This window comes from Myotis lucifugus, unplaced genomic scaffold (genome assembly GCF_000147115.1).
Source record: "Myotis lucifugus unplaced genomic scaffold, Myoluc2.0 scaffold_18, whole genome shotgun sequence".
NCBI lineage: Eukaryota > Metazoa > Chordata > Mammalia > Chiroptera > Vespertilionidae > Myotis > Myotis lucifugus.
The window spans coordinates 5,935,114-5,957,846 of record NW_005871066.1 but is presented as its reverse complement, the minus strand read 5'-3'; the positions used below and the strand labels follow the sequence as shown (position 1 = coordinate 5,957,846).

Sequence of the window (22,733 nt, the reverse complement as noted above, 5' to 3'; positions counted from 1 at the left end):
CTTCCTCCCTCCTCCTTCCCTCCCTCCCTCCCTCCCTCCCTCCCTGTCTTCCTCCCTTCCTTCCTTCCTTCCTTCCTTCCTTCCTTCCTTCCTTCCTTCCTTCCTTCCTTCCTTCCTTCCTTCCTTCCTTTTTTGTATATTTTTTTCTTTTTTTACCTGAAGTGCCTTCTAGGTTTTTCTGGTGGTCTCTTGGCTCAGGAACAACTGAGTTCCTCTTCCACATCTCAGAGTTTCATGGGGGAAGTGGATTGGGGTGCCCACACTTTTCTTCACACAAACACTATATGATACTGCAACCACTTCATGCTCTGTTGACTGGGGTATTATAACAGACCTCCCTCCTTCAGTAATTTCTAGATGAGATGCAAACACTAGCCTCTTATTTTTACCCTATATACCTCATAAGACTTATGTAAAATCCCTTAGGAACTCTCTCCTGAGGATCAAGATCCTCCAAGAGCATTCCCATAGGATCTTCCAGGTTCTTCAAGTCAGCAAGTCTCAAGCAGAGGATAGGTGGCTATACTTGGAAATGGTGAAGATAAGTTGTTCTTGTCCACTTCTTCTGTGATTTGGAATTATAGGCCCAGAAATGTTCTTTTATCCATCAACTTATCTACCAAAAAAGTGATTTGTTAATATGGAGCTATTCATCCTTCAATAAAATTTGTTGAACGTTCAAGATGTTAAGACAACTTGGAAGGTGTCATAGAAATGGAAAATCTTATTAGTAATCTTAATGTTGTGGTAAGTAAATATTAGTGCTATGTAGGTAAAGACTCCCAGGGCATGATGAATCTTGGTCCAATAGACTGAGACTTTTTGTTCATATTCATTTTGCAGTGGTTACCATTAGAGATCCAGTCTCCCTTGTGGATGTGCAGGGTCCAAAGAAGGTCTTTTTGCCAGAGATCTAAAGTGAGATGCTTCAAGATCTACTAGCCATGTGCTTCTGAGTTCCAATTTGCCCAAATAAATAAAAACCCAGATGTTCTTCCCAGTCACTGGAATAGTTGCTATGGCACTTTTATTTGTCTGAAATTATGTTTGTTCCCAGGATAGCATTAAAAATAAAAAATTAAAGACAATTTCCAAACCCCAAAGTAGTTATATCTAAATAATAGAGTACCATCAAACAAACTGTATATAATATTAAAGAAGAGATAGCAAGATACAAAATTTCAAGCATACTTTCATCATAATTATAAGAAAAGTAATATGCAAAATAAAAAAAAATTTGGAGGGACATATCCTCAAATATTAATACTAATTGTGTTTGGGAGTAAGAGTATATAGCCCTTTAAAATTTTTTCCCCTGCATTTTTCAAATTTTCTATAATGAATTGTTTTTAAATTACTGTTTTGTGTATAAATGATGTTTAAATAATATATATTACACTATATAAATATTTATATGATAAAAAAACTTTAAATTAAAATTGGCATATTTGTGTATGAGATTAAGTATTTAAATTCTATATTCAAATTTTAAAGAAACTTTGGAGGGAGTAAACATTCTAATGTCCCATAATGGAATTCTGCAATGGAATGGATTTACTTAAAGGCTAACTTAGAGAGCTGTGCGGCTGGAGTGAGAGTTTTAAACATTGACTCCTCGTCATATAGTTTGTCAGTGAAGGAAAGAAAGGAAGGCAGTTATTTAATTACATTAGGAAAAGACCCAACTATACATTTTTTTGAAAACTTGTAAGCAAGACTTGCTCAGAAAGCCACAACCTGACCTTATGTATTCCAATTTCCACTGCCCTGGATTTTCCCCTCTGTGTTTGCTCATTTTAAACTTATCAAGTAATTGGAAAAGGAGACATTTCATTGTTTGAGAGAAGACTTAAGTTTCCAGTGGCTGGCAAGTGATGAACCCTCAACTTCTTGGGAAAACAAATATAATGGGATGGCAGTATATTTTATTTTTTTTACATCTAAATTTTAAAAAAACAAATCATAGTTTTCCAAGCAAAAAGAGAGCAGCATTGTTTAGAATGTTGCTCTCAAAGGATAAGAAAGATTATTATGAGTATTTTTCCAATGAGAGAAGTAAAGAACCTTAATGGGATTGCTGTCTTCTTAGATTTCAGATGGAGCCTTTTTGCTATTGGCCTGCAGGCCTTCCATAAAAACTGTCCTTGGTCCATAGTTCCTTCCTTCCTTCTCACTGTGTGAAGAGCACCATATAGCAAAGGCAGGAAATCTTCATGGAATCCTGGAATGAATGAGATGAAACCACAGTAGAAGGCTCATTTCTTATAAATAGACCAAGTCTGTTTGCTGCAACTCAAATTCTTGTAGCAAACTCTGCTGGATATTCCTCATTTAATTGAGTAGCTCGGTGGTGGAGTGGATGGATTGGAAGGTGAGGAAGTGAGGAAGTGAGGTGGGGGTAATTTGGGTGGGGGAGAATGATACAGAGTTAATGATGAGGATTAGCTGTGTATATTATTTTACCCAAGGTACTCTCTTCATTAATTTCCAGTCTCTAGCCCTGTGGATTTTCCACATTTAAGGAATAAGTGGCCACTGTAAATTACCACTTAACAGGATTCGTTTTTCATGTCAGAAACCTAAAGTGTTCCAACAGAAAGGGAAATTAATATATTTTTTTTTTACTTTCTGAGGGTTGGTTCATATGGTCACCATACTCCAAAGAGTTTCAAATTCATATTTAGATAAATGGATTTGTTCTCTCATGCATTTGGAATAGCAACAAAAAGGAATCTTCATATTTGAGCCCTTATTGTTGAATCAAAAAACCGATGCCAAAAACATGTGGAGCGTGGGACATGGGCCAAGATGGTAAACATAATGGTTACAATTTGGTTGTCTGTGACTATTGCCTTAAAGCTCTTTTTAAAACTTGTGTTTACAGTATCATTATATGTATGAACAAGAATAGTTTTGTGATGTGAGTTGACTTCTGTTCAAAAGAAATTTAAAACAAGAAAATATTTTAGACTTTAGACTTCCTATCCAGATACCTTCACATGTGCTTTGTAACTCCAATATTATTTTTCTTAAGAGCTGACTTTTTCCCCATGGCTAATTAAGTTCTATATTAATTAATGAAAAGCTACATTTCTATGTCTTACTGTAAGTCACATTAATGGAATAGTACAAGAGATTCATCTATATAAACATTTAAACTGGAATCGTTAGGAGGACTTAGAGTTGTGACTGAGCATGTTACTGACAAGGTCTATTTCTCTCCAGTGGTAAAGGCAAGAATCCATCAAGACCAAATACACTTATGCCTTTTGCCTTGGCTTTCTGACTTTCCTCTTGGAGACTGAGAAGAGATCAAGTTAAAACTGAGGTTAGGGTCCTTACTGTTGGAAAACTAGGATGTCAAGAATGCCCTTGAAATCTATAGGAACCGTGGGGGGAAAAAAGCTGAATGAAGCCCTGGAGTGTTCTGGACCTCTCATTGAAAATGCAGGACATTATTTTAGTGCGTGTTTTTAAGCTCTGTCATATTGTCTCATGCTACGATAAAATATATATGAGTGTGGTAGACTCCAGAAAGCTGATGAATGTATGTGAGAGGCTTTTTGTTGTTGTTGTTGTTGTCTCTAGATCTGAAATAAGACCAGAGGTTTTCTCCTCACAGCCAGATCATAATCAAAAGCCATGCCATTTTTTGATCATGAAATATCACAGTCATAGGGGTCTGGAAAGAATCAAATTCAGCATGATCCATAATTCTCCCCAGAAAGCAGGCCCAGCTTTCTGGTGAGTGTGGAATCAGAATAACCATGTTAGAAGTATTAAAAATGTAATGGAGCCAAGCCAAAATATCCTGCAAATATCTATTCCATAATGGTGATAACTTTGTCAGTGGGGCAAAAAATTATTAAAGACTATTGGCTTAGCAATCCTACATTCATCTCCATACTAAGACCACCCTTGATATCAGGGTTGTGTTCTGTCAAATAGATGTCTCCTTCCCTTAGGCTCTCCTAAAACCTGTCATTATAATTTTCCTTTATCCAAACTTTCAAGAGCTACATTCTTCTGTTCTAAAAAGAAGAAATGGGATGGGGGTGGGAAAGTGGAAGAGGAGCATAAAGAAAAGAAAATATGCACAAAGTTTAAGACAGACACAAAAATTTGTTAAATGTGCACTATGTAGCAAAAATGTTTATATCCCTTTCTCATTTATTTCTTATAGCAATACTGTCTATTTCACAGATGAAGAAACAGGTTCATAGAGGTCTTGCCCATGATCACATAACTAGGAGGTAGTAAATCAAAATCTGTTAATCTTTAATGGTTTTTCTCAGTAAACCCCATTGAGTGTCTGTTATATCTCAAGGCTATACTAGGTGCTGAATAGAGAAAAATTATGAAACAATATGCTAAGTGTTATAGGGTTATAAGAAATTGAAGAATACAAAAGAGGCAACTCTTTGCCTTGCAGGGGACACAGATGATCCTGAGGTCTAGGAAAAAGACAGTGAAGATGGACCATTTGTCTTTCCTTAGAGTAGTGGTGAGAGTTTGCCAGGTTAAGATGGCAAAGGGGTGAGGGAGGAGAAAAGAAGAAGGTATTTCAAGTCAGGAAGTAAGAGCAACAAAAGCAAAAATTTGAAGGCTCAACAGTCCTGATTTTATGGACTTCCATGGTACAATCCCTGAAAATGCAAAAGGTCTCTTTTAATGTGTACTAAAAGAGTGGGAGCCTTCATTAGGGGGAAACTGGATGAGAAAAAGCTGTAAAATTTGATGATGTGAATATGCTACCACAATGGACCCTTTCACTAACCCAAGAACATTTCATAGATCCTTGATTCCTAGGGTGGAGTAGGGGAAGAGGGTGTGGTGGGGGCAGAGATAGTGGCAGAGGAAAGAAGGTTCCAGAAGAAAGACAGATAGAACCCAGGCACCAACCTTCATTTTAAAATTCGGCAAGAGCCTGCTAGGTTCCAGAAGAAAGACAGATAGAACCCAGGCACCAACCTTCATTTTAAAATTCGGCAAGAGCCTGCTAGGCTCATGATGAGAGGGGAACATTCTTGAGAAGTTTGTTGAGGAAGGGGAAGGAGATGGCTTTCAGATAATCATTCTTGAGAAGTTTGTTGAGGAAGGGGAAGGAGATGGCTTTCAGATAATCACGCTTTGTGCTAAGTGTTAAGAAAGGGACCCCATTAAATGGAGGGAAGAAGAGTTTTGATAGGGTTCATCTTTGTAATCATACCCCTTCATTATAAGTGATTTGGGGAGAGGAAAGGAGTTGTGGATGCCTTTTGGAAAGTTATAGAAACTACTTCCTGGACTGAGAACGTTCCTAATCTCTGCCCTAGTAGCTATTATGTCCTTTAGAAGGAAAGACCAATTCTTCCTTTTTATAGTCATCTTCCCAAATACATTACATGTGGAGTGCTTGTGAACTTGAGCTTTGGCCTGAGAGAGAGGTTGTTTCTAGTACTGGCTCCACCACTTAAGAGCTGTCTGATCTTGGGCAAGTTAGTCTACCTACCAAATCCTCACTTTCCTCATCTGTTAGATGAGAATGATGGACAGACAGTACTTACTTCACATCTTCTGTGTGAAGATGAAATTAGATAAGGGGAGCTACAATTGATGGAACATTTAATAAATTAGGTGCTGTTCTTCCAAAGTTCTTACAGGCTTAATTTTTTTAAAACAGTGGCCTTATTATCCCCACTTAACAGATGTGAAAGCTGAGGGTTGGAGAAGTTTAATAAGTTTCCCAAAGTCACACAAGTATCAGAGCTGGGATTTGAACCCAGACTTTGGACTTCTGAGGTCACACTGTTTGACTACCATTCTCTACTCTCAAGGAGTGTAAAGCCTTTGAGCACATTAGCTGGAAGGTATAATCATGGAATAAAGATAGGCCAACTAAAGAAAACCTGGCTTTTTACATGAGCCTGATGCTCAGCATATTCATCAATATTAGAATTTTGAAATTCTCATCTTACCTTGATGACACTTTAACTGATATTCACTTCTTCACAAATCCCAGTTACATGCACACAGTTAAAATATTTGCTCTTTCCATGACCTGGAAAGTTTTAACAAGTGGTACTCCTTTCAGTCAATGTTTGAAAACATTTTATTCCAGCCTGTGGAAAATAGAAGTCAGCATATCGAGCTCTTAAAAAACATTACCTTGTCATGTTCTCACCATACTTTTTGAAAGCATTTCCACAGCTCAAACAAATTAAAGATGTCCATACCCACAATATAACCAGTATGTATCTAGACTTTTTTGGAGGTTCGTATTCAAATAAGTTCATCTTGAACTTATTTGAATATCAACCATTGAATTCAGTGGGATCTCCAGATGTAAAAATTAAAATCTTGATTTTGACTGGCTGCCATTTTTGTTTTCCATTTTGAAAGCTTCTGTCATAGGTCCCAAATGTGAATGGAGAAGATTGCCTGTAGTCCAAACCATACCAACTTGTTTCCATGCTGTGAAAGCTGACATGGAGAAAGCTCAGCAAGGATGTCAGATCTGCCCTAACATATCTATCATGGTTTGCAAAGTGTGTGATCAGTGTCTTGGCAAAACCATGAGGAGGGGAACTTCTCCAGCTGTAGCTCCAGCCTGCCACCCCTCTCTTGAACTTGGCACTTAATGAATTGGTCTTTGGTGTGTTTGCATCATAGTCAGGCTGGAATAATTTTCATTCTGAATGTAGGGCTTTTCAGTTTTGTCTCTAGTATTTCCTTTGCAATAGAAATTTTATTAACATTCATAAATAAAGTTTTCCACATACTGTCATCTATCTCTCTTCCACCTAACTTATCCCAGATTTTCTGGGGCTTGTCTGAAAATGATTCACATTGCTAGTGAACAATTGCCACATTGTTCTTGCTGGTCTGTAAATAGAACCTTGCCCTGGCTTCAGCCGGTGCGAAATATATGAATTTGTCCTCTTTTGGTCTTATTAAACAAACAAATCAAAGAAGACATAAACCAATTCTGGCCATCAGTGTCCAGATCACTCCTTTTTGAAGATATCACTGTGTAGGAAATGGTGCTGCACTTTCCGAAATGAAATTAACACCTTGCCTCAAGAAGAAGCAGATGAATATGGACCACATGCCTAGAGACATTTTGGGGGATTAGATAGCCCAATGCCACTGGGTTACATGTCAGTTCTAGTGGCTTCAGCTTGAAAATCAGGTACATTTGTGCTGACCACACCTTTGTTTTATGAGTTTTGGTATCAGGAAGAGTAAGGTTAGCATTGGGCATAAGATAAGTATTTATGAAGTAGTACTGAGGGGGACTGAGATTGCCAACTACACTAACATAGCCCACACAACATTGCCTGTGGTTAAGAACTGCTGCATTAAGGAGATGAAGAAACCAAGGCCTGGAGAGGTTGAGCAGCTTTCCCAGTCACACGGTGGAAGAGCTAGGACTACAAAGTTTTTCTGAGTGCAAAATATCTATTCATGACCCTATACATATTCCATCCAACCATCCTCTTTCATGTCCAATATCATGTCTCATGGACATTTGCTTAATATACTGTATGTGCATACCTGCATGCACCCATGTCTAGCAACTATCCTATATAATAAAAGCCCAGCGACGAAAACGGTGGAACGACGAGAACAACCAGAGACCAGAACACCACGGCCCCTTGCTCCAGCTGGCCCCACCCCCCAGGGAGTGGTTAGGGGTGATCAGGCAGGCAGGCAGAGGTGGTTAGGAGCCAGTGGTCCCGGATTATGAGAAGGATTCTGACTGCCGATTTAGGCCCCATTTGCTGCGGGATTGGGCCTAAACTGGCAGTCGGACATCCCCTGAAAGGTCCCGGATTGTGAGAAGGTGTAGGCCAGGCTGAAGGATCCTCCCACTCCTGTGCACAAATTTCGTGCACCAGGTCTCTAATCTGTTACTATTTGAAAGCATTAATACTTAGGCACCATCAGAGAGGAATGGTGGAAAAGGAAACATACTTGTGTCATTGCAGTAGTTGTCTTTGAGCCAGTAGGCTGTTTGAGTGGAGGTCTGAGGTCAGAGGTTTAGGTGTGAGTTCAAACTAGGTGTCCCCAGTGCAGAGAACCTCGCATTTCCTAGGGGCAGTTACACTGCCCAGGCCGTATCTTATGTGCAGGGTAAGTAGACTATCCCAGTCGCCAAGTGATAAATTAAAGAACATGAAAAGAATTCTTACCTATGGGCTGTTAATAAGAGAGGATTGACATCCAGAGCCATAACTAGCCAATGTATCTTTTGTTTTTCTTCACACCCTATAGTCATTATCAAAACCTCTAAACTCCAAGTTTCGGTTACCTTGTCTGAAGTAACTGAGCCTCTAGGAAGGTGTGAGAATGCTAATAGATTTAATGTGATTCATTTGCTTCTCACTGTTTATATCAGCTCTTCATGCTCGGCAATATTTTCTTCATTACTTCATAAATGCATGAATATTTATTACTTTGGGGGAAAACACACTACTGTTCACAATGACTGCAGCTGAAAAAAATGATAATAAACATGAGAGATTAACAGGACTCCGGAGAGGAAGCAGTTCGGGATGGTAAACCAGGATCTGTGGAATGTTAAAACAACTGTCAGCCGAAGGACAGCTAACATGTTAGAGACATGCAAAAGGTCATTGTGGGAGAAAGTAACCAAGGGGATTATAGTGTGTAATTAGTCTGTAGTTAACATTTGCATAAATATTCACAGCAGAGGACTTTTTGGATAGTAGTAGCAGATAACCAAAACACACACACACACACACACACACACACACACACACACACACACAAACACACAGCTAAAAGGCTGGAAAAATGTGAATAATTATGTACTCATCATTTAAGATCTGCCTCAAAACTCATCTCCAGAGCTAACTCTGTCCTATCTCCTCTACGAAGACTTGTTGCATTTCACTCAGCCACCTCTGGCTCTTCTCTGTTTATAAATCTATTAACTCTCCAGACTCTAGACACCTCTAGACCCTCGGCTTACCTGATTGCTGCTTCCTGATTGTTGTTACCTGATTGTTCACACAGTGCCTAATGAAATGTGTGTATATAGGTGATCAGTAAATGATTGCTGAATACATAAAGCTTGGTCAAGGCAAGAATTGTGTGGCTCAATTTTATTTAACTAACTGATAAGGTGCACCAGGCACTGTGTTAGGCACCGAGGAACAGAAACATCTCAAATAACTCTGGCTTTTACCTCCCAGTGGTCTGAGGTGATGGATACGACTGCACCTTATTGCTGTCAATTCATTCAACTAGTCCGTCAGCCAACAAGCTTTTTCCTTGGGGCTCGCCATGTGCCAGCTATTTGTGGGACCTTTGAGGACACAAGGTAGAGATAACAGGATTTACTGTTTGGAGTCATAAATGCTGTGCTTACTCTAGGTCCGGGATTTTTGGAAAGCACAGAGGAAGAGATTTTAATAGCCTGATGGAGAGAGTAAAACTTCCCAGGTTGTAGGAGCTGAGTCTGAAGGATGAGTGGGCAAGGACAAGTTACTTGGGTGGGCATCTGAGATAAGGTGCAGCATGAGTAAGCCTTGAAGACGGAGAGAGAGCTGTGAGGGGAAGCCTGCCAGTGGTCGGCATGGCTGGGGCAGGGGTGTCAGTGTCTTAGAGGCCACTAGGAGGGAAAGGCAATGTCCATCATATGAGTATCACATGTTCAGGTGGCCTGAACCAAGGCTGTTAGAGGTAACAGGGAGGAGTAGGCAAGAGGAGAGTGGCTCAAAGAGTAAACCGAAAAAGCTGAAGCTTGGAGTGGGTTTGCCCTTGATCTGAGTCTCAGCAATCTTAGAGCGTGTGTTCATTTGTAACTGGAGCGCCAGCGCAGGCTGAGGGCTAGCTCGGGATGCATACCGTCTCCTTCATGGTTAGGCCTCTGTATGTGGGCCACATCAAAGTGATTACATTCTGCTATTTTTGTGGAAAGTTCACAGATGCTTTGCGTTATACATGTCAGGATAGCAACATAATCTTCTTAAATAGCTTACTCTTTTTCTCTTGACTGTTACTTTGATATACTTTCTTTTTCTTTTACTTTGCCTAATTGGTTGCTAAGATTGGCCTCAGTATTCAATTAGGGTTGAAACATTACATTTTACTATCCAAATAATTGGAGTTAAAAATACTTCCAACAGTATATGACTCATACTTTTCAACCCATAGATGAGAAAAAACAAAGTGGGTGACTGGATGCCTGTGATTGTGGTACAGGCTTAAGTACCACTGAGTTCTAAATGTCATTTCTGGCCCTCTGGGAAGGCTCTGACACTCCCAAGTCATCCCAGACTTTCTGGCTATGCCCGACATTAGTTAGAGCCACATCCATTTAGATTCAAGTTTATTACCTACAGTGATATATAACTTTTTAAGTTCCCATCAATCATACAGCTTTTATGTGTTTGAAAGATCTGAGAGTTTGATAGATGGGAATTGAGGTTGAGAACTAGACGTTATAGGATGGGGATGAACAACATTTACCTGTTCTGCAATTGTATCAGATTGATTCAGTTTGGTTCAACTTACCAAATATTTACAGAGCACGTGCTGCATGAAAGATGCAGGGCCACATCCTGAGATAGGCGTACAAATAATTGAGATGACAGCTTGTTGTGTGATGAGACTAGCTGCTAAGGGACACGGAGGGTGGGTGGAAGTGAGTAGGCATGTGTATGCCTGTGGCAGGGGTGACAACTTGGAGCTCAGGCTACATGGTGGTGGACGCTGAGCAAGGAGGCTGAATGTGACAACAGCTCTACCAATATAGAAATGTAGCCTTTGCCAGGTTATGCAGAGCTCAGAGTTGGCTTGCTCATCTGTAAATTAGGGATGACAAAATCTTCCCCTCTCGCTCAGAAGTTTGTTATGAAGGTTGGATGAGTTACTTAAGTGTTAAGAATGTGAAGTATACAAAGGGTGCTTAAATGCTTTTCATGATTTGATTGTTAGCAGAATCAGAATTGGAACCCAGACTATCTGATTTAATCCATGAACCACTAAATTCTGTGAGCCCTTTGAAACTTTTTTTTCCTTGTTGCTGGAATTTGATTTATGGGGGAAATCTTTGTGGTTACCGTAGGCAGCTGAATATGTCTCTTGATCTATAGAGGAGGTTGGAACAAGGACAAGGGAGAAGATGACATTGAAAAGCATGGGTGGAGAATTCTACATTTTATGAGTCACATACACTTCCTGGTACTCCGAAGATGCTTGGAACTTCTTGAAAGCCTGCCTTACACACTGTGTTTTAAGTTGCAGTGTATGTACACAAGATAAATGGGCTTTGGTCTCACATCTCTAGCCCTATCTTAGGATTGAAGATGCTTAAAGCATTCAGGAGGACCTAAGGGGTGGGTCTTCTGGCCTTGCTGGAGTGAGATCTTACACTGTAGGATTGAAGTGATTGTGAAATGAGAGACCTATGCATTGAATCTATTCAGGGAATCCTGAGTAGGAAATATCCTGGATATACTAATGTTTGAGCAACTTGGAAAGCTGAAGGAACTAAACTAGTCATGCTGTCCTGTTTTGAACAATTTTCACTTGTTCTGCTTTAAATCACTTATTGATATTTTTATGATGGTGAAAATGGACAGATGTCAAAGGGAATGTTCCCTCACTCCCCTGGTCCTGGAAATTAATGAAAGAAACATATGTATTAACTGTATTGTTGTTTTTTTCAATATCTGAATTATGGTTTCTGATTGAATCACTTCTTTTCCTGAGTTTAGACAGCAAGGATTCAGATAGCCAGGGATACTTTCTGACCATGGAGTCCTACATTTTATCAGAGACTGCTAGGAGGTGCGTGATGTCACTCACTGAGGAGAAAGAACCACCACAGAAACAAAACCACACCTCGTTTCCCTTCTGCAGACCTTCCTGTAGCAAACCCAGTCTGAAAATTACAAGCAAGCGTTGGGGTTGAGAGGGAATCTTCCCCCTCCCTCTTTGGTTTGGTTGATAGTGGCCCTGCTAAAACCCTAGCTCCTTTTATCATTTGTTCCTGTTCTAGTTTATTTTCAAGAAAGCCCCAGGCCTCTGTTCCACCCCCATCAGAGATTTGAATTATGAGGACAGGAAATTAGTTCGGCTTTGTCGTTTTATGACACTGTTGCCCACTCCCTCACCCACGTACCCTCCTGAAAAGTCCTGCCAACATTAAGCAGCCGTCTTTTCATGTGGCTTTGGCTGAACTTGTCCTCTAGGAAGTGCACCCCTATCTCAGCCACTCCAGCCACTTCCGAAAGCTGAGTTCATCTGTCACTCCAGTGCTCAGGGGCCCCGGGGTGGGGGTGGTCTGTGAACAGGGCTGGGTGGCCTGCGGGCTCAATGCTGCTTCAGCAGGGCAGGCTGGCTGCCTCGCAACTAACACTGCTGGTTCAGAGATAGCTGCTACCTGCTTTATGCAAGACAGGAATCTTGAAAAACATGATTATATGCAGGCTTATAGCCATAGTATTTTCCTGATGGTCATCTGGAAAATGACAGAAGTGATTTACAGAAATAGAGAAAAACATAGCAATTAAAGGAATTGTGTAAAGTCCACAAGCCATTCGGGCACCAACAGAAGGTGCATTTTCAGATCTCCTTTCCACCACATTTTATCTCGCGAGAGACACTTGGTAGCTGTGTATTTTTACTGTTGAGGATTTCCAGAGCAATTCTAGAAATGTAACATGCTCTGCCACCTCGTTTTGTTAAAACTCCACTGAGAAGCTCTGTGAAGGAGGTAAGTGGGGGCTTCCCCTCACTTTCAATGGAGGAAATTGAGTTGTAGAAGGAGTTTGTGTGTGGCCTGGAGCCAGACAGTGAGTTAATGGAAGATATGTTCTAAAAACCCAGCCTGGAGTTAGGAGTCCCTGGTGTACCCAGGCCACAAGTTATATGACCCTTCTCTGACGCAGGCTTGCCAAGGTGAAGCAGTAGAAATGCTTAAGAAACTCAAAGGTTACTGTGAGACCCACCCTGGTTACATCATCGCAGGATGCAATTCTCGCTTTGTCATCAGCCCATTCTTAAACCCACCCAAGGCCTAGCTTCCCAAAATAACCCTCACCGCCACCAAAAGCCTGACCAGCCTGCCACGCTCAGAGCGATTTGAAGGCAGCCAGTTCTCTCTCAGATGATCTAGGTGGAGACAAAGAGATAATTATCAATGACCGAATTTCTTTTGTAGTGGATGGGCAGGCGGGCTGCTGGACAAGTTTAGAAGAAATGTAAAGTCCAGCTCCAAATCTTTCGTACTGTTGAGATCTTTTTCTAATGTGAAAGAAACTTGGCATGTTTCCGATGAGGAGGATAGTAGGGTGGAAAAAAAGATATTTTCATGTGACTTTTTCCGCAGAAACATCAAAAGTCAAGGAAGCCAAGTTCAATTGTTCTTCTTAGAACCACAAATTACCTTTTCAGCTTCTTGGACTGTGGACTTCTGTCTGCCTTTTCCTCCCCCGTGTGCTCAGGAGTGATATCTGGAGCAGATGGAGGTATTGATACTTTAGATGTATGTGTATTATAAAGGCTCTGAGTCCACCTTGCTTTAACCCTCTCTACTTAGGAGCAAACCTGTTATAAAGCTACTTCCAGTTTCATCATGACCCATCAACATGAGCCGGCTCCATGTTTTCAGGGTTGAGAGACTGTGGAGTAAGGTGTTCCCGTTAATGCCCTGCAAGCACCAGTGTGGGATTTCAGGCTCAACAGAAGATCACTGTAAAGCATTTTTTTCTGGGGTAGTTTCTTATCCTGTGAGGCCCTCACCTATAAACCAGAGCTAAACACAGACTGCTCGTATAGGAAAAAAAACTACTGCTCTCAAATCAGCGCACAAGGTGTGCAAGATTTTGATTAGAGGCGGTTCAGTTCTGTATGCATAACAAAGTCATTCTTCCGTCCCCACCCCGCTTTTGTTATTCCAAGGAAAACATCTAAGTGATATCCACATAGAGCAGGGGTGGGGAAACTTAACCGGCTATATTTGGTCAAACATTTAATTAACTCACCCTTAATGCCTTGGCAGGGCCAGACCAAATGATTTCGTGGGCCTTTTGGGCTGGGCGTTCTCCCCGCCTGACACAGAGGATCATAATAAGAGAAATATGCATTGTGTGTGTGTGTGTGTGTGTGTGTGCACGCGCGCGTGTATGAGAGAGAGAGAGAGTGTATGCATACCGGTGTGTCTGTCTTCTCTATGAGTGTTGGTTGTTGCTGGACCCAGTTGACTTAGTTCACCAGGGGAGCTCAGTCAGCACAGGTGAGGCTTTGCATTGGCCCATGGCTTTCCCTGGGAGTGTGTTTTTGTGTGCCTGCCTCTCCTCCCACCTTCCTCTAGTTATAGATACTCAAATTTCTTTGGAGATTGAAAGGATTAGAGTGTGTCTTGCAGTGTGTATTTCCTGAAAAGTGAAAAGTTCCTTTCACAATGTGGGAAAAGAGATCCAGTAAAGTTTAACCACTTGCCCAAGGTCACACTAAATAGTGATTTTATGAAAATTCCATTGTTGGCTCCAAGAGCAAGCAATAGAAAGCAAAGTCACACAGCAATCAAGTGATAGAGCTATGGTTTTAACCTAAGCAATTTGGCTCCAGAGTCCACACTTTTAGCCACTATATAAGTGATATTAAATTAATTAAACCCTCATTTGTCAGATACACAGAAAACATCTGAATATTTGCCTACCGATTTTGTATTTTTGGACATTCAGAAAAAACACATTTTATGTGATTAAATTTATTAATTAAAAAATAGATTCTCCCTTGCTCATGCTAAGTTCAGCTATTGTTTTACTTTATTCTAATTCTTCTGTGATTACATTTTATTTTGACTATTTTGATTTAATTATAGGTTCACAGGGAGTTGTAAAAATAGTACAGAAAAATCCTGTGTATCTTCACCCAGTTTCCTCCAGTGGTTACATCTTACATAATTATAGTACACTATCAAAATCAGGAAACTGACATTGGTACAATATGCGTGCATAATTCTATGCTATTTTATCACATGTGAATATTCATGTAATGATAACTGCAATTAAGATACAGAACTATTCTATCACCATGAAGATACTTTTATTTAAAATTTATTGGTTCATCTGGAATTTATTTTGGGTGTTATTGAGAAGTAGGGAATCTATCTTCTAATTTCCATTTTTTTCTCAGCACCACTTATTTTACAAATCATCATTTTGACATTAATTAGAAACTCCACCTTTCTGCTCCAGTACATGATTAGAAACCCCAGATCTTTCAGACCTCAAAGCCATTGTTCCTTCTTATTCACAATATTACCACCTACAATTTGGGTCATAGCAGGAGCAGGTTTTGATTTGTATGCAATTAGAAATAATGGAGCTTACAACAGGGTCTTGGGCCACTAAACTATTACTGTCTTTTTTTTTTTTTGCTTAAATTTGATCCTTGGTGTCATTGAGACAGTGGGGAGGACAGTGGCTGTCCATCTGCCTCCTTTCTAGTGCAGTGCTTCTAGTTCTCCCCTGGTGGCTTTCTTCGAAGATGGCGCATCTCAGAAACTCAGAGGGACTGGGCATGAGTTCACAAAACTCCAGATTCATCATTCTTCTTAATGTCCTTAATTGTTTTTCAGCCTTAGTTTTCCCATCTGTAAAGTTGGGAAAATTACATCTACCTCAAAGGACCATGATTTTTCTGAAGATTAAGTGAGTTACTATATTTAAATGTATAGCCTAGGAATGGCTCCACATAGTATAGTACTTTTATGCTCATTCCCATTTCTAATAATATACTATTTCTTTTATTTAATGGTGAGTATATTTTTATAATTTATATCAGCATGTGCTGTCAGTCATAATGGTATTATTTCCTCCTGAGAAGTCAGTGTGATCGTGTCTTAGAATTGAGGAAAGGTGTTAATTATAAGATACAAGTATGAAGTTGATGGTCAGTGTCTTAGTCTTAGTCTGGTTCAGGATGTTATAGCAAAATGCCATGAACTCAGTGGCTGATCAACAACAAAAATTATTTCTCACAGTTCCGGTAGCTGGGAAGTCGAAGAACCAGGTGCTAGCAGGTTCAATGTCCACTTCTTAGTTCATAGGTGGCCATCTCTTTGCTGTTTCCTCACAGGGCAGAAGGGGACAGGGACATCTTGTATAAGGGTGCTAATCCCATTAGTGAAGCCTTCACCCTTATGATCTCATCACTTTCCAATGGCCCCACCTTCAAATACTATCACTTTGGGAATTAGGTTTCAGCACGTGATTTTGGGGGGAAACACGAATGTTCAGTCTACAGCCATCCGTAAGTGAAAAAGTCCTCTTTCTTCCCTGGGCAGTGTTTTTCATGGCAGTGGCTTCTTCTGTTGGCGGGCATGTCCATCCATCAGCTTTCTAGAGGCTGCTCTGGCACAGGGACACCTTGCCTTGCTTCTAGGACCACATCCAGTGGGCAGAGACCTGGCTAAATCTTTTTTTAAAAAATATATTTTATTGATTTTTTACAGAGAGGAAGGAAAAGGGATAGAGAGTTAGGAACATCGATGAGAGAGAAACATCGATCAGCTGCCTCCTGCACACTCCCTACTGGGGATGTGCCTGCAACCAAGGTACATGCCATTGACCGGAATCGAACCTGGGACCCTTGAGTCTGCAGGCCGACGCTCTATCCACTGAGCCAAACCAGTTAGGGCCTGGCTAAATCTTAATCTAGAGGCAGCGACAGCATCACCCAGGGTTTATAAGATAACTTTGTGTGACAGTTTTGTGTGTAAGAAGCTAGTCTTCATAATCCAACTGCACCTTTTTCTTTCTTTTGTGGACACAGCCCCACAAGCCCTCACTTAGGTCAGAGGAGCAGTCTTATACATAAAGGAAGTCATAACAAATGTTATGGTTATGACACAGTTCTGACAACTAGAGCACTACTCAGCCTCATTATCCAGCTTCATTGTGGAACACAAGAAGCACCTGTTCCAATAGCAGCCTTGGGTATCCTATGATTGCCCAAGATAGAACTGCTCTGAACTAAACTCAAACAGTGTCTCAGATTACAGGAACCTGTATCTAACACTAAAAAGAAGGGGAGGGGGTATAGATTTGAAATCCCAGTGTAAGCTATGGAAATACTGCAATAGTTACTATGGCAAGCAAGAAGAGAGAGTTTGGGGCACGCAGAACATTTCTTTCCTCTCTTTCCTCTGCTTCCTTCTCCTTTGGTTTTGGGAAGTGTCTTGTATATGTGCATATGAGTGTTTTGCTTCTCAGTTGTCACTAGAAAACACAAGAATTATGCTGTGATCATCATTTCCGAAAGAGTCTCTCTTACAGAAATTGGGCTGCAAGAGGGGGAAAGTGTATGTTTTCCTGAAGGAAGTGCATGTAGAAAGCTAAGTCTGGGAAACAAATTATGGAGAAAGTATAAATAAACTCCTGGCGCTTTACATTTGAATGGTGAGATAGTACCTCTGGTCCCAAGGAAAGCAATTTCTTTTTGGACATGATCCTTAAGGCATGTGAACGATTCAGGTTTAATTTTAAAACCAGTACCTTCATTCTTTCCATTTTCCCTAAACCACCTGACCACAGTCACATATTCCACAACCACCAACATTGAGAAGTCTACGAGTGGGAAAGTTGAATTCCACTTAGAAAAGGAGTATTAGAAATCTCCACAGATTTAAGCCTTAAATATTATTTCTAAGTAAGCTCTGGTGGGTTATTGTTCTTTTTAAAAGAGTTTACCTCTTATGTTAAAACTTGCTTGGATTATAAATTGTAATTTAAATCTCTTTTCCATGCATTTAAAAACTTACAATACAATATTAGCAAAGAATATATTTTTATTAGGAGCAAAATATGAAGTAGAAAATTTTAGTTGTTAGCATAGATGGTATCAAATGTCTTCTCTTATGGTACTGTTTAATAACATATTTATACACTTGAGTAAAATGAAATGGAAATAAATTATTCCTTACATCGTGACTTTAGAGAATAGAACTTGGTGAAACTTCCCAGATCTCCACAGTACCATATAAAAGGACAGGAAGCAGGGAGCTGTTTCATGAAATATAATAATTCTAGTGTCAACAATGGGCACCAGGATTGAAACACTTCTTGGGTACTCTGTGCTATGCTGATGTCCTATACCTAACTCAGACTGGGTATCTGAGACTTAATGCCTTTGTAAATCCTGCCTTCCTGTTCCAGGTTGTGATACAGCAATGAGGGAAGGAGAGTTGCCGAGTGTGCACATCTTGTAGGGCTATTCAGAATTCTCATTGAATTAAAGAGGTAAATGAGTAGATAAGTAAACTTTTCTGCAAGCCGTTAGTCTTCATCTCATTCTTGCCTCGTCTACTGCAATATCCTCTTATCTGTGGTCTCTGATTCTCTTGCACCACCTAAAGTCTATTCTCTGTAAGTCAGGAAGTATAGACTTTGAAAACATATGTCCAACCATGCCACCACCTGCTCGGAACCTCCGAGAGCTTCCCATCGCATTATGTTTATACTATCACCTACAAGCCCCTCCTCTCCTGCCATTGTCTGTCTCACTAAGTAAGCACCTAGCTGGGGTCTTTACACTTGCTCTTGCTGTTTCTTCTGTATAGAACACGTTAGATAGTCTCATCACTTACGGCATTTAATATCACCTCCTCAATGAGTTCTCAGCCCTCACACCCAAGTTATCACTCTCCATCCACTTTTCTTGTTTTACTTTTCTTCATAATATATATTTTTTTCATTACTTGATGTCAGAGTGCATGTATTATGGGAGCTCCCTGAGGATAGAGACTTTGCCTATAGAGTTTAGTATGGAAGCCCCAGTGCCTGGCACAAAGGGGCTCAATCAACATTTGTTGAATGAGTTGTTTTATGTTAGTGAACATGAGTGCCTGCCCCGCTTGGTACTTGTCCTTTCTCTTCTTATAGGGTAGGGCAAAGGTAGGTTTCTAGTTGTTCATATGGAAAATATAATAGTTAATAAATAATAATACAAGAATACACTGTTTCATGTACTCACAACTAGAAACCTACTTTTGCCCCACCTTGTATAGTTGAACACAAGTAAAATTGTACAATAAGAGTCTCTTATTCACCATCATGACACATACAATTTAGAACTTGAATGGTCAATAGAGATCATCTGGTCCACCAGTTTTCAACCTTTGTTTTTACTGTGCTGAAACATAGAGTATAATCTGATATACTTTTTGAGGAGACTCTTTTGGGAATTCCCATATTTAGGAACCTCATTCCTCACACACACACACACAAAACAAAAACCATTCCCACCCATCATTGCTCATAGAAAGGCTTTGCAATAACTTATAATCATTACAACTATTAATAACGTCTTAGCTTCTCTAGAGGTAGAAGGTGAGAAAGGAATATGGTTGTGCAGGTTTCAGAAAGATTGGTAAGAGACTGAGGAGAGCAGGGTAGAGGAGGATAAGGAGTCCGAAGGATGTGTTCTTAGGGAAAATCTAGCCTTGGCCTGAGGCATGGGGCACACAGGGCAGAGCTGTTCCACTCTTTAAGGGGTCTGGGCTTAAGTACCTTCTGTAAGACAGTCACTGGCTGCCCCTCCCCCCAACCCCGGGTTGGGGATGGTAGCTGGGTGGCTTCCCAGGCATCTCCTCTTGTTCTGTCAGCCAAGGATAAGTCACTGAAGAAGTTCACAGGAGTAAGTCCTTGTCATTGTCACTCAAAGCAGCCAGAGGATGGGTATACCGGCTGGTCAGGAGGATCTGAATGTCTGGGCACCTGTAACCTCTTCTACACATGGTTCTCAGTAATGGCCGCTTACTATGAGGTTATAGTAGCCGCTCTCAAATTTCAGCGAACATCAGATTCACTTGGAGGGCTACTTAAAATACATGTTGCTGGACCCTCCTTTCAGAATTTCTGACACAATGGGGGTAGGGCTCAAGAGTTATTCTAACAAGTTCCCAGGTGGTACAGATGCTAGTCGGGGTTGGGGGAACAACTTTGAGAACCACTCCACTGGGTTGCATCATACTGAAGATTTCCTTGAAGTCAGAAACACAAATCTTACTCCAAAAAGCTTTCGAAGCATAATGTTCTTCAGGTCCATCCATGTTGTCGCCAGTAAGAGAAAGACCAGTACCATATGGTTTCATTCATATGTGGAATTTTATGGACAAACTGAACTATGAAGCAAAACATTTTAGACTTTATGACACTTTCCATGGTGATATTGTTTAGCTAATATTAATTATTGAAAACAAAATCAAAACAAGAAACAAAAGAAATATAAATACTTATTCTTCAAAAGGTATCCTGAGATGTGTCTACTGACTGGATTGTCTCTAAAAACTGAGCGCTGTGGTCCTGCTGTGGTTTCTGTTTACTCTCCCAGTGTTGCCCACAGCCATGCAGTTGGCCTCAGAGCCAGCCTCTCTCCAGCCCTTAACTCACAAAGTGAAAAACGTGTTTGTGTGGGTTATTTTTTCTTTTGAAAGTTCTTTTTCATTATTTAATAAAACTATTTAGTAATGCATAGGTCTCAAATAATAGGGTTCACATTGGCTGGTATCAGGTTAGTCACATTAACACAAACACTTGTTCTCAGAAGGAAATTTAACTCTAGACATGTTTAAAGCCAATCACAACACCCTAGAGCAGTGGTCGGCAAACTGGAAATCACATTTAAAAAATGTTTTTATTGATTTTAGAGAGAGAGTAAGGGAGAGGGAAACAGAGATAGAAACATCGATGAGAGAGAAACATGGATTGGCTGCCTCCTGCATGCCGTGCATTGGGGATTGAGCATGCAACCCTAGTATATGCCCTGACTGGGAATCGAACCTGCAACATCTTGGTGTATGGGTTGATGCTTAACCACTGAGCCATACTAGCTGTGCGGAAATCACATTTTTAGTTCTACTGAAACAGTATTTTAAAAAATAAAATCTCTCTTTTATTTTTAAAACATATCAACCTAGTACAGATAAGACATTCTTAACTATTTACTCATTCCATTTGTGTAGCAAAGAATGAGAAGTTTATAGCCAGTGCAGCAAACAGAACAGATGTTAATGTGGGGGGTGGGATAAGGAAATATTGCCATTGTGACCTAATCTACACAATTGTAAAGTCCATTTGGCCTGCTTTTGCTGCCTTCTGAAACCCCTTCTCTTATTTCCTGGCATCCCCTCTCCTGCCTTTTAGGAACCCAATGTCTTTGACTGTAAGGTGAAAGGAATGTCACCTTCTATATAGCATGTTCCATCTATGAACTTTCTTATTTCCCGCAAAACAAACAGACAAGTGAAAAAGCTCACCTCATTCCCCAGAGAGGATGCTCTCCCTAGGAAAGCAAATGACCTAAAGTAATTTACAGTTGGATGTGGTTGGCTCTCCCCTGAGCTCCAGATTTGTGTGTATCCAACTCTGAGCTGTGCATTTCCCCTGGGCTGTGTCCACCTACAGCAGCTCACACTCCACAAGTCTAAAACTGAGTTGACCTTTGCCCATCCTGCTGTGTTTTCTCTCTCAATGGATGGGCACAAGCATATTACCAAACATAAAAGCTACTAACTGGATAATTTACCCAGACTTTTCTTTGAACTTCCTTATTCTCCGTATTCAATCGGTTGTCAAGTCCTAATTCCATTCCTCACTGTATCTTCTATCTGATTCCCTTTCAGTTTCCCCAGACTTGTCATTTGACATTCTCACTGTCATTTCAATGCCAGAGCCCAGGGGTACGTTTCTCATTTGCTTGTTAAGCTGTTCCTACCTTCATTGTTTCCACTTGGCATCTTCAGTTACCTCTCCAAGTGTTTTTTCTATCTTCCTTCCTTCCTCTTGGACCACTGTTTACGTCTTTACTCTTCTATTGCTCTCCCAGTGGCACTGGTACACAAAAGTTTGAATTTTGTAGCATTTTTTTATTGACTTCTTTTTCGCCCACTGGCTGGTTCTCTGCCTGCCATTAGTGCTAGGCACAGACTAGCTGCTCATCCAGTGTCAGCTGAGTGCACTGACTGGCTGAGGGTATTATAAAAGACTAGAGGCCTGGTGCATGAAATTTGTGCATGAGGGGGGTTCCCTCAGCCTGGCCTGCGCCCTCTTGCAGTCTGGGACATCCCCCTTGCAGTCCGGGACCCCTTGCTCCTTACTGCCCACCTGCTCGCTGCTCCTTACCACTTGGTTCGCTGTTCCTTAGCCTGGCTTCTGGCTCCTGCGTTGAGCATCTGCCCCCTGGTGGTCAGTGTGCATTATAGCGACTGGTCATTCTGGTCGTTCCACTGTAATGGTTGCTTAGGCTTTATTATATAGATAAGCTTTTGAACTGATTCGTGTGTGTGTGTGTGTGTCTCGGGGGGGGGGGGGAGGGTACCTTACTTTAGCATATTGCCCTGGTGGCCTCAGTAAATTCCTGTGGAGTTGTGTTTAGTACTGAAAGGAGAGACTTCCCAGCCCTGCTCAGTAGTCCCTCCTCCCTGATGTCAGTGGGCCAGAAGAGGGTTGCCAGCACTGAGGAACAGTAGTTTTCAGTTTTCTGGGTTCTATTATTTATTATGTGACTAAAGCGGAGATAAGTCCTAGAGCCAAAATTGCTGATTGGCATTTCCCACCTAAAACTAGAATCCCTTCAGATGTTTTAAACCATGGCTAAAAAACCTTAACTTAGACCAAAGTCTACAAATTGTTTCTACAAATTTAATTAGTCAATCAATGAAAATTTATTAAGTGCTTATTGTGTTTAAGACGCTGAAATAATAGGGATTA

The 22,733-nt window shown here is 40.7% G+C and overlaps 1 protein-coding gene across 2 annotated transcripts in view; it reads left to right on the top strand.

Moving 5' to 3' along the window:
* Positions 1-22,733, top strand: part of SUGCT (succinyl-CoA:glutarate-CoA transferase) — a 520,039-nt gene that overhangs the window by 380,630 nt on the left and 116,676 nt on the right. The window lies entirely within an intron of this gene.